Source organism: Amblyomma maculatum, chromosome 11 (genome assembly GCF_055883805.1).
Source record: "Amblyomma maculatum isolate TAMU_Amacu chromosome 11, ASM5588380v1, whole genome shotgun sequence".
Classification (NCBI taxonomy): domain Eukaryota; kingdom Metazoa; phylum Arthropoda; class Arachnida; order Ixodida; family Ixodidae; genus Amblyomma; species Amblyomma maculatum.
The window spans coordinates 157,454,923-157,471,079 of record NC_139354.1 but is presented as its reverse complement, the minus strand read 5'-3'; the positions used below and the strand labels follow the sequence as shown (position 1 = coordinate 157,471,079).

The 16,157-nt window shown below is 46.8% G+C and overlaps 1 pseudogene; it reads left to right on the top strand.

Moving 5' to 3' along the window:
* The first annotated feature begins 953 nt into the window (after nt 1–953).
* LOC146175253 (uncharacterized) lies at nt 954–14,283 on the top strand (annotated as a pseudogene).
* The last annotated feature ends 1,874 nt before the right edge of the window (nt 14,284–16,157 follow it).

Genomic DNA, 16,157 nt, shown 5'->3' with positions numbered 1-16,157 from the left:
TTTCCGGCGTCTTAGCTGCTTCTAAATAAGTCTGACGGTTCGGATCCGCCTGACCTACTTTGCTTATGCCTTCCATGCCAGTGCTGGCCCCAGCCACGTGGCCCGCACTGGAATGTTCGTCCTCATTGGTTCCAAGGACAAAGTCGGCCCCTTTCTTTTAGTTTGAGTATGCTGTCCAAGCAGTTTCTGATTTTCCGCTCTTAACAAACGTACTTCATTTTCTAAATCATCCACACGAGACACTAAACTGCCCCTTTCTTGATCAAATCTATCCAGACGCGCACTCAGTACGCAACACCGACACAAAAAGTCGCTGCCTTCCGCTTCACCTACAGAGTAAAAACGCGTTTCTTTGAGATTAACCTGCGCCTGACACTGAGTGCACTTTACCTTCTTTTGATTGCACATCTTAAGCGCTCATCGACTGGACTATATCTATTACGAATTCTGAGAATATAAAAATTGCCAAAAGAAGACAAGAAACGACTAGCAAACATGCGTTAAAAACCGATTCTGCGAATGCCAATAGCCTAGAAAAAAAAATTATTTATCTAAACAAGATAGCTAAATAATGAACGCCAAGAAAACCTAGCTGCCGACACGAAAAAACCAGGCCGCTAGGACCAAGAGTTAAAATCTATTCGTTAGGCTGCACCTAACCTAACTAGCTGAAAACGAAATAAAGTTAATAAAAGAAAGAACTCATTTTTGACGCTTCGGAAGCTCCCGCTGTCGCCAGTCCGTCCGTTTCCGGTAGCCACGTGCAATCGGAGGAGCGATGGAACACGCGTCCGCACCACACGGCTGTCAACTGTGAACTGTAATCGTGCCTCGATGCCTATGGTGCTTCGATGCCAGCGCCGCCGTTCAGGGTGTTGGCAATCTTTGAACAGCCCCACGCCGCCTCTTGCTCGCTCCGACGGCATTTTGAAGCAAAGCGGCCGGTCGGAGTGGTCGCAGTTGCTCGGCGCAAGCAGAAGCGCTTGCTTTGTGTACTGCACAGTGATGGCCGACGTCTCGCGAGTGATTTTACTTTGTGTTCGACCGTATGAATGACAAGCTTGGTAACTCCACCGAGCCAAAATGACGGGCTTTTGTGTGCCAATGTGCACCGGGTCAACGCGTAAAGGCCTACGCTGTTTTCGCTTCCCCGGGGACTCGGAACGGAGAAGGAAATGGGAAGCTCAAGTTAAGCGGGATCGGTGGAAAGCAACTGACAGCTTATCTGCGAGGTAAGTTGCAAACAAGTTTAGTCTTATCAAACCGCACTTTGCAATTAAAATATACTTGTTGACGCCGCTACTTTGTAGGTAGCGTGAACTCGCAAAGAATAACGTCGCACACATTTTTGATGCTTTCACTGGAAGCACTGGCGTTTGTTTTACAGAGAAGTTCGCGTAAGTTGTATTTAGACTGCAGAGTCAACTGCAGCGTTAAAAAAAAATAGTAAGAATGAGTGTGAAGTGCCTGATATTTTCGACAGAAGGAGTGATTTGTCTCGAGAGCGTGGCTTTTATGTTGGTGTCGCTTGAAACACCGCGAGATCGTAGGAGATATTTTGCGGCTCTCATATCAAGGCGCGTGACGTTTTCTCTTTAAATTTGAAAATATTTGAACAGTACTATTCGCAAGTGATATAGACGATGTTACGGTTGCAGGTATATTTGATTTACGCTGTTCGTAAGCAGAGGTTTTTTTTTTTTTACGAAAAGGTGTTAAGCTCGGTAATTTACCAACATATTTTTTAAATCCCGTTTAGGCACCTTAAATAACTGGTTAATTTCTTAAACGCATTTAGTTTGTATCAGTTTAAGAAAACGTCAATACTCACATCTGGTGCCTTGTTTACTTTTTAGCGCCACTTTTACGAGGACCAGTTTGAGAGGAACCGGCAGGATGGGCGCCGCCTGTTAAAATCTACAGCTTTGCCCACGCTGTTTGACTTCAGCCGTAAGTAATAATTGTAAAGGGAAATAATGAAAGAGGGAGAGGGAAAGAGGGAAAGGAGAGAGTGAGAGGGAAAGATGGAGAGAGGGAATAAGGAAAGAGGGAGAGCAGAATGAAAGAGAAAAAGAAAGGAAAAAGGGCGAGGGAGAGATGAAAAGAGGGAGAAAAAAAGAAGCAAAGTGGCAAAAGGGAATGGCTGAAAGAGGGAAGGAAGGAAACGGGAGAGAGGGAAGGAGGGCAAGAAGGAAAGAGGGAGAATGAAAGAAGGAAAAGGAGAGAGGGAAATAAGGAAAGAGGGAGAGAGGGATTGCAAGGACTGCTACTATCTCGTTCGGCAGATTGTCCCATCGAAAATGTGACGCGTCTATTTCGCAGGTCGATAACTGCTCCGTATTCTCGCAGAAAGTCAATGCCGAGGATAAGGTCACGGGAACTGTCACTCAAAACGACGCAACTAACGACGAACGTATATCTGTCAATCTGAATACGAGCCGTGCACATTCCTTTTGGGGTAACTATATGACCGCCGGCGGTTCGAAGGTACACACCTGGCCAAGCAGTGAGCACTTTCCTCAAAACAGTCGCCATGCGACCACTCAAAATCGAATAATCCGCACCGGTGTCCACTAATGCATTGACTGGAGTACGACCGTCTAAAATAACAGGAATGTCCAGAGAAACGCTTTTGGCTTCCCTAGGGAACGGTACCAGCAGCTCGCGGTCGGATCGAAGCGGCGACGACGGGAGGTCTTCAACGCAGCGACTACCAGCGGCCTCGCCCCCGAAGGTCGCTGTTTTCAGTTTTCCCGACCAGGGCTAGACGAGCGGCCTTGTCCCTCTCGCGAGGAACCTTGGGTGGACGTCAATGAGCGCCTTGGTGAAGGGGAGCGGGACTGACGCTGCGAACGAGATGAACGCTGTTCCGCCAGATACTCTTCAATAACTCGGGGTCGTTGACCAACCCGGGGAGAAGGCGCGTCGATGCGGAAGCCGTGAAGACCGAGGCGTCGATAAGGACAATCCCGGTAAAGATGGCCTGGTTCACCGCAGTGGAAGCAGAGTGGACGGCGGTCAGGCGTGCGCCAAATGTCGGCTTTGCGTCGGGGCAGGGGACGTTCGTCGAAGTACTGCACTGGTTGTACTGAGGGCAGCGAAACTGTAGGCGGCGCGGGAATGGGTGGTGGTGAAGGAGGAGCCTGACTCTGCAGAACTTCAGCATATGTGGGACGGTTTTCGGTCCCCGACAGCAATGGTGGGCTCGTAACTATAGGCGAAAGAGGGCTCTTGAGCGCCTGTCGTACCTCCTCTTGCACTATAGCAGAAATGGAAGCTGGCGATTGCTGCATGGGGTTCCAGAACTTTCTCAGTTCTTCGCGCACGACACTGCGAATCAGTTCACGCAAAGCATCAGGATGCCGCTCGGAAGATGCAAATGACTCCGCAGTTGTGCCAGTATGGAGGGGTCGGTTATAAGCCGCGGCACGTTGTTGGAGCACCCTTTCCATTGTGGTGGCCTCCGCAAGGAATCCATTTACAGTCGACGGTGGGTTGCGCACAAGGCCTGCGAACAGTTGCTCTTTCAAACCCTGCATCAAGTGCCTGACCTTTTTGTCCTCGGACATGGCGGGATCCGCTCGCCTGAAAAGGCGCATCATGTCATCGACGTACGCTTGGACACTTTCATTGGGCATCTGGATGCGGGAGTGAATGGCACGTTCTGCATGTTCGCGACGATCCGCGCTAGTGTAGGCCTCGAGCAGTTGACGACGGAATTCCCGCCACGATGTTAACATTTGCTCTCGGTTCTCGAACCAGATCCGGGCGCCATCCTCAAGGCTGAAGTAGACGTTCCTTAGTTTGGCAGCATCGTCCCACTGGTTGAATGCAGCGACACGCTCAAACTGAAGGAACCAGTCCTCCACATCCTCAAAGAGGTCACCGTGAAAAGACTTTGGTACCCGAGGGGCCTGTAAGGTGTAGTTACAGGCCGGTGCGACGCCCGTTACCTGCTGAGCAGGAGCACTAGATGTCTTGGCGGCGGGTGATGGCTGAAACTCCGGAGGCAGTCCCTGGAGCCATCGACTGCAGCGATGCACGGGGGTGTCCAATGGCACAGGGCTGGCGCGACGTCTTTCAGATGGAGACTCTTGCATAGGTGATCTTACCCAGCACCTCCACCAGAATGTCACGTACAAGGCGATTGAGGATATCAAGAATATCAAGGGGTTAGCACCGATACAACAGCGGTGAGCAGCACAGACGCAAAACCCACAAGCGACACTTCGTCGTCCTTCACTCAGTCATGCGCCACCTAGCAACGCTAGGTGGCAATAGAGAGGGGGAGGGGGAACGAAGGAAAGTGGGAGAGAGGGAAAGACTGGAATAGGGAAATATGGATAGAGGGTAAGAAGGAAAAAGGGAAAGGATGGAGGGGGAAAGATGGAGAGATGGAAAGACTGAAAAAAGGGAAATAAGGTAGAGATTGACAGGGAATGGAAAGGAGAGGGCAAGAGGGAGAGAGGGAAAGACTGGAGATGGAAAGGAGATGGGGGAAAGGGGGAGGAGGGAAGACTGAAAGAGGGAAATAAGAAGAGAGGGAGATCGAAATAAGGAAAAAGGGAGAGAGGGGAAAAGGGAAGGGTGGAAAGAGAGAGGGAGAGAGGCAAAGCAAGAGAGAGCGAGAGAGAAAAAAAGAAAGAGCCTCACGTGAAGTGCTCCCTTAGAGCCTCAGCTGCAGCAGTCCTAAAAAACCGAAGCATTCGGGAGGTACCGGGTTCAACCCCTGGTGCTGCCGGTTACCCACCGGTTTTTCAATGGGTACAAATCCCGGCCACTTGCTCAGCTCTTCTGGGGTGAAATGCTTGGGAAAAGGCTGAAAGACTGAGAGAAATAAGGAGAGAGGAAATGAGGGAGGGAAAGTAGGAGAGAGGCAAAGACTGAAAGAGGGGGAGAGCGAAGGAAGGAAAGAGGGAGAGAGGAAATGATGGAGGGAAAGATGGAGAGAGGCAAAGACTGAAAGAGGGGGAGAGCGAAGGAAGGAAGGAGGGAGAGTGAAAGGTGGAACAGGGAGAGAGCGACAGAGGGAATGAGGGAGAGGAAAAGAGTGAAGGAGGGGAAGGGAGAGAGGTAGAGACTGCAAGGAGAGAGGGAGGAGGGAAAGATGGCAAGAGGGAAAGAAGGAAGGAGGGAGAGCAAGAAAAGGAGAGAGGGGTAGAGACAAAAGGGAGGGAAAGAGGGAGAGTGAAAGACTGCAAGAGGGAGAGGGAAAGACGAGGGAGGGAAGATTGAGAGAGGGAAATACTGAAAGAGGGGGAGAGCGAAGGAAGGAAAGAGCGGAGAGGGGAAGTGAGAGAGGGAAGGAAGGAGAGCGAGAGGGAAAGATGGACTGAAAGAGGAAAGAGAAAGAGGGAAAGGAAAGAGGGAGAGAGGAAAAAAGTGGAGGAAGGGAAGTGGGAGAGAGGGAAAGAGTGGAAGAGGGAAAGGAGAGAGAGGGAAAGTGGGAGGGAGGGAAAGATGGAGAGGGAGACTGAAAAAGGGAAAGAAGGGAGATCGAGAGAGGGAAGGGAAAGAAAAAAGAGGGAGAGTGGAATAGAGAAATAGGGATAGATGGAGAGGGAAAGGAGAGAGAGAAAGGGGGATAAAGGGAAAGAGGAAAGTGGGAGAGGTGGAAATAAGGAAAGGGGGAAGGAAAGAGGGATAGAGAAAAAGGGAGGGAAAGATGGAGAGCTAAATAGGGGAAGAGGGAGAGAATGAAAGAAGGATAGAGGGAAAGAAAAGACTGCAGGTAAGAGGGAGAGAGGGAAAGGAGAGAGAAATAGAAAGAGGAAAAGGAGGAGAGGGAAAGAAAAAGAGAGGGAAGGACTTAAAGAAGGAAGGAGGGAAATAATGAAAGAGGGAGAGTGGAAGAGGGAAAGGAGAGAGTGAGAGGGAAAGATGGAGAGAGGGAATAAGGAAAGCAGGAGCACAGAATGAAAGAGGAAAAGGAAGGAAGAAGGGCGAGGGAGAGATGGAAAGAGGGAGAAGAAAAGTGGGAAAGGGAATGGCTGAAAGAGGGAAAGAAGGAAACGGGAGAGAGGGAAGGATGTCAAGAGGGAAAGGAAAGAGGGAGAGTGAAAGAAGGAAAAGTAGAGAGGGAAATAAGAAAAGCGGGAGAGAGGGAAATATGGAGAGATGGCGAGGGAGAAATGGAAAGAGCAAGACTGAAAGAAGGAAAAGGAGAGGGAAAGGAGAGAGTGAAAGAGGGAAAGATTGAGAGAGGGAAAGATGGAGAGAGGGCGAGGGAGAGATGGAAAGAGGGAAGAAGGAGAGAGGAAAAGGGAGAGAGGGAAAGTGGGAGAGCAAAAAGGAGAGAGGGAGAGGGAAAGAATGAGAGAGGGGGATATGGAGAGGGAGAGCGAAAGGGGGAAGAGGGAGAGAGCGAAAGACTGAAAGAGGGAGAGAGGAAATGAGGGAAGGAAAGTAGGAGAGAGGCAAAGACTGAAACAGGGGGAGAGCGAAGGAAGGAAATGGGGAGAGAGGAAATGAGGGAGGGAAAGATGGAGAGAGGCAAAGACTGAAAGAGGGGGAGAGCGAAGGAAAGAGGGAGAGAGGGAAAGACTGAAAGAGGGAAAAGGGGGAGAGGGAAGGAGGGAAAGATGGCCTGAAAAATTGAAAGAGAGCGGGAAAGGGAAAGGAAAGAGAGGGAGAGAGGAAAATAGAGAGGGGGAGAGGGAAAGAAGGAAAGTGGGTGAGAGGGAAAGACTGCAATAGGGAAATAAGGATAGAGGGTAAGAAGGAAATAGGGAAAGGATGGAGGGGAAAGATGGAGAGAGGGAAAGATTGAAAAAAGGGGAAAGCAGGGAGAGGTTGACAGGGAATGGAAAGAAGGAAAGAGGGAGAGGGAAAGACTGGAAGATAGAAAGAAGGAGATAGGGGAAAGGGGGAAGAGGGAAGGTTGAAAGAGGGAAAGGAGAGAGGGAGATGGAAATAAGGAAAAAGGGAGAGAGGGGAAAAGGGAAAGGTGGAAAGAGAGAGGGAGAGGGAAAAAAAGAAAGAGCCTCAGATGAAGTGCTCCCTTAGAGCCTCAGCTGCAGCAGTCCTAAATAAACCAAAGCGGTGGCCTTGTGGTAGAGCATCCGCCTCGCATTCGGGAGGTACCGGGTTCAACCCCTGGTGCTGCCGGTTACCCACCGGATTTTCAATGGGTACAAGGTGCAGCGGTGGCGTAGCGGTAGAACATCCGCCTCGCATGCAAGAAGACCGGGGTTCAAATCCCGGTGCCGCGCAATTCTCCACCGGATGAAAAAAAAAAATCCGCGTGCTGATGGAATTGCATAAACAGGTTTGGGGTGCGACCTGATGCCGGTGAACACCTCGGGCAACGCACTCCCTCACCAGAACAGGAGTTGGCCACCCTGGTGCAGTAATTGGCCGCAACCTCCTATGATAAGCTCCATAAAACCCCGGCCCTCAGTCACCAGCGGCTGCGGAACAACTGACCACGGCGGCGGTCAGACCCGTGACGCAGCAGGGGGTGCTAAGAAAGTCTGGCTGCGCTGGACAGGCCCCATTGGAAACTGACCCTGGCAACGTTTAATGAAATTCAACAAGGTTGACGACTGGGCAAGTTGGTATAGGTTCATACTTAACCAGCCAAAAGACGAGACACAGCAAAGAGGAGGACAGGACAAGGCTGCAGCTGAGGCTCTAAGGGAGCACTTCAGGTGAGGGTCAAAGGAAGTACCTTTGCAAGACAAACAGAACCACCTTTGCAGGCTGCGAGGTTCGAAACTGGGTTTGGGCCCACTGCGGAGGAGGGGCGCGCAGCGGGGTTTACGGAGGTTCTCCCAAGCGCACACCCCTGAAAAAGCCGAGCGCCAGGCCGGGGGACGCTTGTACCCATTTTTACGGGTGGGTGTCCGGCGGTGGGTTTCGAACTAACCACCTCCCGCAGTCGAGACAGGCGCTCTAACCGCTTACCAGAGAGGCGACAACTAGGAGTAGGTTTCCTTGTCAATAAGTATATAGCGGGTAATATAGATGAATTCTATAGTATTAATGAGAGGGTTGCAGGCATCGTAATTCGGCTTAATAAGCGGTATAAACTGAAGGTTGTACAGGCCTATGCACCTACATGTAGTTATGATGACCAGGCAGTTGAAAGCTTCTACGAAGATGTAGAATCGGCAATGCGAAAAGTAAAGACGCAGTATACTGTACTAATGGGTGATTTCAATGCCAAGGTAGGGAAAGAACAGGCAGGAGACAAGGTAGTAGGTGACTATGGCATTGGTTCTAGGAATAGCAGGGGGGAGTTACTAGTTGAGTTTGCAGAGCGCAATAACTTACGAATCATGAATACCTTCTTCAGCAAACGGAAGAACCGGAAATGGACATGGAAAAGTCCTAACGGAGAGACTAAAAATGAAATCGACTTCATAATGTGTTCAACCCCCGCCATTATGCAGGATGTAGAGGTAATCGGGAAAGTGCGATGCAGTGACCACAGGATGGTGAGGTCCCGAATTAGCCTAAATCTGAAGAAGGAACGCAAAAGATTAGTAAGAAAGAAACCCATCAACGAATTAGCGGTGAGGGGGAGGGCAGAAGAGTTCAGGATCTCGCTACAGAATAGGTTTTCAGCTCTAACTGAGGATGGCGACATTACCCTAGAGGCAAGGAACAATAATTTCAGAGATATCATTACTGAGTGCGCGGTAGACGTAGGCGGTAGGATGGTTAGAGAGGATACCGGTAAGCTGTCTAAGGAGACGAAAGATTTGATTAAGAAACGCCAGACTATGAAAGCTTCCAATCCAACAGGCCAGATCGAATTGGCCGAGATATCGAAGCTAATCAATAAGCGCAAGGTGGCCGATATTAGGAAGTATAACATGGAGAAAATTGAGCATGCTGTAAAGAACGGGGGAAGCCTTAAAGCGGTAAAGAAGAAATTGGGCATAGGCAAAAACCAGATTTATGCGATAAGGGACAAGGCGGGAGACGTCATCACTAATATGGAAAAGATAGTCAAAGTAGCCGAGGAGTTCTATACAGATCTCTACAGTAGCCAAAGTAGTCAGGACCGTAATGAGATTGGCGGTAGGGAAAAACAGTCAGACGTTCCACCAGTGACGAAGGACGAGGTCAAGAAAGCACTAGAAACTATGAAAAGGGGGAAATCAGCTGGAGAGGATCAGATAACTACAGATTTGCTGAAGGACGGGGGGGGATATCGTGCTAGAAAACCTGGCCACCCTGTATACGCAGTGCCTGGTGTCATCGACGGTACCGGATCCATGGAAGAATGCAAACATTATCCTCATTCACAAGAAAAGGGACTCTAAGGACCTTATAAATTGCAGACCAATCAGCTTACTGTCTGTTACGTATAAGGTAATCGCTAATAGAATCAGGACAACCTTAGACTGCAATCAAGCAAAGGATCAAGCAGGGTTTCGGAAACGGTACTCTACTATCGATCATATCCATACCATCAATCAGGTGATAGAAAAATGCTCGGAATATAACCAGCCCTTATACATAGCATTCATTGATTACGAAAAAGCATTTGACTCAGTTGAAACCTCGGCGGTGATGCAGGCATTGCGAAATCAGGGGGTAGACGAGCCATACGTGAAAGTGCTGGAAGATATATATAGCGGCTGCACAGCAACCATAGTTCTGCATAAAGAAAGTAACAAAATTCCCATAAAGAGAGGTGTTAGGCAAGGAGACACAATCTCCCCAGTACTATTCACAGCTTGCTTAGAGGAAGTATTCAGAGACTTGGAATGGGAGCAGTTAGGGATAAGGGTAGATGGAGACTACCTCAGTAATCTGCGATTTGCTGATGACATTGCCTTGCTAAGCAACTCGGGGGATGAACTGCAAATAATGATTGATGACCTAGACAGGAAAAGTAGAAAGGTAGGCTTGAAAATCAATATGCAGAAGACTAAGGTAATGTTCAACAGCCTCGGGAAGGAACAGCAGTTTACATTAGGTAGCGAAATACTGGAAGTAGGAGGCGAATATGTCTACTTAGGACAGGTAGTAACCGCAGACCCGGACCACGAAAAGGAAATAACAAGAAGAATACGATTGGGATGGAGCGCATTTGGCAAGCACTCGCAGATTATGACTAGCAGCTTACCGGTATCGCTCAAGAGGAAAGTATACAACAGTTGCATCTTGCCTGTACTCACCTATGGGGCTGAAACGTGGAGGCTAACCAAGAGAGTTCTACTTAAGTTGAGGACAACCCAGAGGGCTATGGAACGAAAAACGGTAGGGGTAACATTAAGAGATAGAAAGCGTGCAGAGTGGGTCAGAGAAATAACTCAAGTTACCGACATTCTCGTGGAAATTAAGAAGAAGAAATGGACATGGGCAGGACATGTAGTGCGAAGAGAGGATAACCGATGGTCGCTGAGGGTAACAAACTGGATTCCAAGGGAACCCTACTGAAAAAATTGTATGAGGCAATAACCTCACATTTTCTCGCACAATTACACTCAATTCACATAAGAAATCACATATATTTCGCATATAATTGCATAAGGTCTCATAGTTTCTGTGTACATTATCATAAATTATGTACGATATTTTATGATAATGATGTGCACCGTATGAGAGTCTATGCGATTAGATGAGATTTTATGAGGCTATTGCTCCGTAGAACTTTTGGTTTTTCAGTAGGGAAGGAAAGCGTAGCAGGGGGCGGCAGAAAGTTAGGTGGGCGGATGAGATTAAAAAGTTCGCAAGGGTCAAGTGGATGTAGCTAGCACAGAACCGGGTTAAGTGGAGAAATATGGGAGAGGCCTTCGCCCTGCAGTGGGTATAATCAGGCTGATGATGATGATGATGAATAATTGTACTGGAGCACATTTCCAGCTGCTGGGTACAAAACAATGAGACCCATTCTTTTTATTAAAATTTCAGCTCCACCTAAGCGAAGAAAGCTCCCTGCAAAGCGGCCTGCCCAATGTGGGCCTGCTGATGAAGAAGGAACCAGCTCCTCCTCAACTGTAGCTACAGAATCTGGCATTGACGACTTGACAGGACTCACTCGGGACAGTATCTCTGCTTTCGAAGAAAGTGCAATTGAGCATGAGAGCAGTGAAAGTATTTCCTCGCTTTCATCGTGCGAGCTACGAAAGGCTTTGCAGACATGAAAAAGAAAAACGTTGAATTGCGCGAGAGCTTGTCTTCAGCGAAAAAGAAGTTGAAGATCGCAAACAGAAAACCAAACCGCCTGGAGAAAGGTCTCTCTACGCTCACTAAAAATTTGATCTTTTTGAATGAGGACCAGAAGGCTGCTTTGAACAGAAAGAGCCGGAAAGGTAGTGCATGAAGCACAGAAACCATAAAAAACCACTGCATCTGAAATTTGCTTGCGGCTCTGCAGGTTACGATTTGCTGTTAGAACAAGGAAACCCCCTTCCTTCACGAAAGACACTTTGTAGACGAATACAACACCTGTCGTTTATGCCCGGGGTCTTGAGTGAAATTATCAACATGATGAAGGTGAAAGTGGCTGCGATGTCAAACATTGAAAAAGACTGTGTGTTATTTCTGGATGAAATGGAGATTCGGAAAGGTGCCGAGCTAGATCGAAGTAGTGCTGGCTTTCTTGGCAAAGTGGCGTTCCCTGAAACCGACCAAGCAGCAAACCATGCACTCGTCTTCATGGTTGGGGGTCTTAACACGCGCTGGAAGCAAGTAATTGCTTATCATTATACAGGTGCTTTTGTTAATGGAGACGAGTTGAGAGACTTTGCCTTACACTTATTCAACCTCTGCACAGAGATTTCTTTGCGTGTGCTGTGCGTGACATGCGACATGGGGAGCTCCAACCGTGCGATGTGGCGTAGCTTAAACCTGCCTAGTTCCCGCTTTTCTGTCACTACATGCACAGTTCCTAATCCATTCGACAATTCTACGTCGCTGTTCTTTATGCCAGATCCTTCACATGTACTAAAAACATCAGAAGGCACCTCGTGCAAAAAGACCAGATGAAACTGAGTGAAGAAATAGTGGCGAAGTGCGATTTACCAAGCACTGATGTGTCGATTGAGTATACAGAAGCTGTCCTGAAGTTGGACACAGAGCAGTTAAAGGTAACACCTAACTTAGGTGCGCTGCACGTTTCTAATGGTCACTTCACAAAGATGAAGGTAGGGGTAGCTGTTAAGTTATTCAGAGGAGCACCTGCCTCTATCAGGTACTTTGTAGAGCGGAAAAAGCTGCCACCCGAGTCTGGAACAACAGCCTGGTTTTGTGAGGTGATTTTCAAGTGGTACACAATCATGACTGCGAGGCACCCTGTTGTTGCCCTCAGTTTATCGAATGAAAGTAAATACAAAGAGGCTGTCTCAACTCTGAAACTCGCTGTCGAAGTCGCCGAGAGTTTAGGCATTGGCATCAAAAAGGTGTGGAAACAATGTCAAGGAGGTGGGCTTATGTCCACTGCTGCAGTGCTTCAACTTCACGAGTTTCTGCTAAACAAGTGTGGCTACGCATTTTTCTTAACAGGATTGTTGGCTCAAGATTGCCTGGAAAATTTGTTTTCGGTGATCCGGATGATTTCTCCCGCGCCTAGTGCATATGATGTCAAAAATGCACTCAGAATTGTTCCAGTCAGTCAGTTCCTCAAAGTACCTAAGACGTCTGGTTATGAAGCTGATGACAGCAACTACTTAGTGGATTGCTTTTCTGCAGAGATTAAAGAAGTGCAGATTGAATTCCAAGAAACCTCATATGATGATGACTGCACAGAAGTCAGGCCATTGTCTCGCATCGAAAGTGACATCACTTGGCAGGCTGGAGTTGGAGTTTTATTTCTTTCTTTTACAAGAAAGGGGAAGCCAAGGCAAAAGGCGGCAAGCCTGACTGGGCCTTGGCTCCCAAAACAGATAACAACAGACAACAGCACACACCTCAAGTGTATATATAAAAAAACATGCAACACTTACATAGGATATGTAAAAGAAATGAATACATGCAGTATTCATTGGATATGCAAATCAACAGATCACGCTGTCAATAACAAATATTTACACTAAAAGCAAAAAATATTTACACAAAAAAAGATTATACTCATGAGAAAAATACAGTTACTACCACCATTGAAATTATAGGGGATATTCATTTAAATATTGTTTTACGTTCTTTTTAAATACCCTAGCTGCCAATGAAAATTCCACATTTGGTGTGTTGTTGATTAGGGATGGCATCTGAAAAGTTAATTTCTGTTTTCTATAGTTGGTTCGGGTAATAGGTACAAGTTTTTTTCGTGTTCGCAAGTCATACGGTACTGTAGATCTATTAGGTAGAGTAGTATACAGCCTATTATGGTGAATGTACTGCAGAAGACGAAAGTAGTAAATCTGATTAGCGGCTAATATGGCATATTTTTTAAAATAAGGGTTCTGTAGGCAAGTCGCTCGGTATACTTTAATAACCTTCAATAGCTCGAAGAGATTTTTTTTGAAGAACAAGCAACTTATTAATACTTGTAGAAGTTCTGGTTCCCCATATGAGAATGCAGTATGTTAGTTTGGAATAAAAAAGAGCATAATTTTTAACCAAACGGGTACCAAATTAGAAATTTTGTAAAGATATCCTACAATTCTACTCAAGTATTTTACTAAATTTAAAATGTGCGTATTCCATGAAAGCTTTTCATTGAACCAAACGCCTAGAAACTTGTGATTCGTAACTTGCTTTATAACGTTGCTGTTATATTTAATTACTATGCTACATTGAAGAGTGGTGTTGATTAGCCTAAATATCATTGGTGAAGCCTTTTATCAGCACTAAGAAACCATGCCCTGCCTGTACTGAGGCTCTCATTGCTGACGAGGCTTCCGATGAACATGCCCTTGTGCAGCTCAAGGAGTACAATCAAGATTCTAGGAATCTGGTGTATGTGAGTCGTGCAGTCCTGCAGTTCGTTTCTTCCTGTGAATGTCTCTTTAAGAAATTCTCAGAATAAAATTATATTTGTCGTTTAGGTCACCCAATCAAGACATTGACAAGTCTTATTGAACGATCAGTTTCTCTGCCACCTAGTGAGTGCACTGACCACCCAAGCATTATGACAAAACTGTTGTGCCGTTTTGTTATCATGCGACTACGTATCTACCACCGCTAGCTGAGCGAACCGGATGCATCAGACGACAGATACGGCAGCAAGACTGTGGCTGGCGTTAACTTGTCGTAAAGCAAATTGCTTTAAATGTTACGCCATAGTGTACAGGGCCTTTTCTTGCAACTCTACCTTTCATGCTTACTTTATATTTGCATTTTTTTCATGCTTTGTTTTCTTGTTGCGAAGGTTACACCACATTGTAAAAAGCAATTTTTCCCCTATGTTGTTTTCTTATTGCACTTCACATTAAATAAATAATTTGCAGAGCTTGCTTGTCTCCCTGTATTATCTGTTAGGGGCAACCCTGACAAGTTATAATACATATATGTTTGGAACAATAATAAGGCTCGACTTTAGGTAGTACTTTTTTTGTAATAGGCTAGCCTATTGCCACGGCAATTTTGAAAGCAACGTAGCAAATTCACGCATAGGCATCGTTAAAAATGCTGTTCTTTAACTAAACATTTATGGTCGTTTTTTTTTTTTGCGCACTTGATGGCTTATTAATGTCTATAACGTTATTTCGGCTAAAAAATTAAAAAAAAAATAGAATCCTGCAGTTTAATTAATGAGCAGAGTGGACTACATGTATGGCTTGTAATGAGTACATATGGGCTTGATAAAATAAATACGAAGGAATAATACGAGCAGAACCGTGCTTCACAAACAGAGGAATCGCAGAAGAGCAACCGGTGCGTGTATGTCAATGACACAAGCGATTTCTGCATGTGAGCGCAGCAAGAACTTTCCGTTGGTGTGCACCCATCAGAAAAATGAACCAAATGAAAATTTTGTGAAAATCCGTTTTGCTAACACCAAAGAAGGGCAACTGGCTTTCTTGGGCCTCGAAAACGCAGCCGCTGTGACAGCGTTGCAATACGGCAGCATTATTTTTGTATGCCAACGACGGTCTTTAACGGATGTAGCAGCACCGCTTTGAGCAGTAAACGGACGAATAACCCACAGGCACACCTTCAAATATTAAAACCCGGAGAGACATCAGTTGTTGCGAGCTTAGCACACGAAAACTGCAAGCACAACATAAGCGAAACCAAAGCGTGCGGGCGGCTTACGACGTGCTGCCGTTAACAAACCATGGACTTAAAAAAAAAAACGCAACACCACGCGGAAAAATAAGGCAATTTCTCCCATCGGTACGTAGTGACAACAAACCGCCGCCTGTGGGTTGGTGTAGCATTAACAAACTCGTATTCTTTTATGATAGGCATGGCAAACAGCCCTGCATGTACAAACTGTGGATGCGACGAGTCTATAAGCCACATTCTTTGAGAGTGCCCGATATACAGTGAGGAAAAGCAGTGTCTGTGCCGTACGCTGGAGCATCTAGATGGACGCCCATTGAGTGAAACAAAGATTTTAGGTCCCTGGCCACGGCGATCGTCTGCGGTGAAAGCCTCCCAGGCACTCTCCGCTTTATGAGAACCACAGGCCTAATCGAAAGACTATGAGTTTGCTATGACATGACTGTGACGTGATGTGGCGTGTCTGTTATGTGACTGTACTAACTTCAACTATCCCTCTCTCACAACTTTTATATCCACTCATCCCCTTCCCCCAGTGCAGGGTAGCAAACCGATTGCTTTTACTGGTTAACCTTCCTGCCTTTCCTCCTCATCTTCCTCCTTACTCATATTCGTACTCGCGCTGGACACCTGCACGCGGGGAAATACCCACGTCTATATAGGTTAAAATGTATATATGTATATAGGTATATACATATGCTTGTGCTTATCGAACATAAAAGCGGAAGATTCCACGGGCAACAGATGTGCATTTTCCTGCTTAATTCTCGTCAAATTTAATCAGCAATAGCACGCCTCTTAGTAGCGAATTGCAATCGTGCTCTAACCCCGGAACCTTCACTCAGAAAATCGAGGTAATATGTCCGCGACTCGCATTGAGTAGTGTTCTCGGTCAGCCGAATCGGATTGAATGGTCAAAGGTAGAAAAGGCCCTTTCTTACTTCACCCAGCCAAAGCCTTCGAGGAGTGAACGTGACGAACCACTCTCCGGTCACGCCACTCTTCAATACGTTATCTGGCCAACGCTGACGTCA